Source organism: Gossypium arboreum, chromosome 4 (genome assembly GCF_025698485.1).
Source record: "Gossypium arboreum isolate Shixiya-1 chromosome 4, ASM2569848v2, whole genome shotgun sequence".
Classification (NCBI taxonomy): Eukaryota; Viridiplantae; Streptophyta; class Magnoliopsida; order Malvales; family Malvaceae; genus Gossypium; species Gossypium arboreum.
In genome coordinates, this window is record NC_069073.1 from 120711899 (window position 1) to 120713289 (window position 1391).

The window sequence follows — 1391 nt, forward strand, 5'->3', positions numbered from 1 at the left end:
AACGAAATAATTTCATTTGATTCGATGCATAAAATTTAAGTTTTTTTAATAAACATTTAACTAATTTATAAAATAAATTGTTTTTGTATTTATCATTTATCTTTCTTCTTAAATTGAAAACAATAAAATAAACTAAAATCATATCACACATGTATGCGTGTAAAAACTGTAAATTTAGAACACAAATAAATGTTTAAGAATAACATACAACAACGAATGAAACGTAAGGTTTGAAATTAATAATAACATATATGCAATATGTACGGAATTAAAATAAAAATAGTTTAACTTGTGAGTAAAAGAAAATTGACATAGATAAATATATCATGTTAATAATGTTAAATACACCTCGATTGTATATTATGTTATTGTCAATTTTTCTATAGCATGTCAAAAGAGACCAAATTATTGAAAAGAAAATTCAACATTAAATTTTTATTTTTTACAAGTTAATTTAACTTATACATTAACACATCAATGATATTATTTATATATACAAATTTAGTAAAAAATATTTTATATTAAAATTTACCTTTTTAAGTTTTCTTAAAGAAGTATAGCGGTAAAAATTTGTTTATGGCTCCATTGATTCAATTTATTATTATAATAATAATAATAATAATAAGAAGAAGAAGAAGAAGTATATAAAAAATAAAAATAAAAATACTATCAAAATAATAATAACCATTTAGTAAAATATAAATAAACTTTTAATTTTAATTTTAAAAATATATTTTATTTTTTATCCTGTTGTATTGAGAGCCATATCATGCGGATGTTGACAAATAAAGTGCACGCGCGCATAAAATTATATTCGCGGTGTAAAATGAAGTGCACGTGCATAAATGAAAATTTAACAAAAATAGCGCCGTCTGTGGGAATCGAACCCACGACCACGTGGTTAAAAGCCACGCGCTCTACCGGCTGAGCTAAGACGGCCATTCGATAGACTTGCAGTCTGGTCTCTTCCAATTTTAGCAATTTGATATAAATTAATACTCTCTTCTATATCACATATTTGTTTAAAATTTTTTGAAAATTGATAAGTGAGAATAAAGGTTAATCATTTATCGCTGCCATTGCCATTCTAATTAATGCAAAACATGTTATTTATATTTCCCCTTCGATGTAAAATACACACATCATTGACTTTGATGATTACATACATACATACAAAATGATGAAGAAGAAAGAAAGAAAAGGGTGGGTTTCAATTTTCAAATTCAACCTCAATCTTGATCTTCAAGTTCCTGTTTTGAACCGCACTAATCTGTCTCCAAAAGAAGCCTAAGCTGCTACATGTAAGAAAAGGGTTTTTATTACATACACACACGCATACATGTAAGAAAAACATAATTATTTTTTATAGAATAGCATCATAGACAAAACAA

At 25.3% G+C, this 1391-nt stretch overlaps 1 non-coding gene across 1 annotated transcript; it reads right to left on the reverse strand.

Moving 5' to 3' along the window:
- Positions 1-866: 866 nt before the first annotated feature.
- Positions 867-939, reverse strand: TRNAK-UUU (transfer RNA lysine (anticodon UUU)). Its single transcript has one exon. It is a non-coding gene; the product is annotated as a tRNA-Lys (tRNA).
- Between the last annotated feature and the right edge of the window lie 452 nt (positions 940-1391).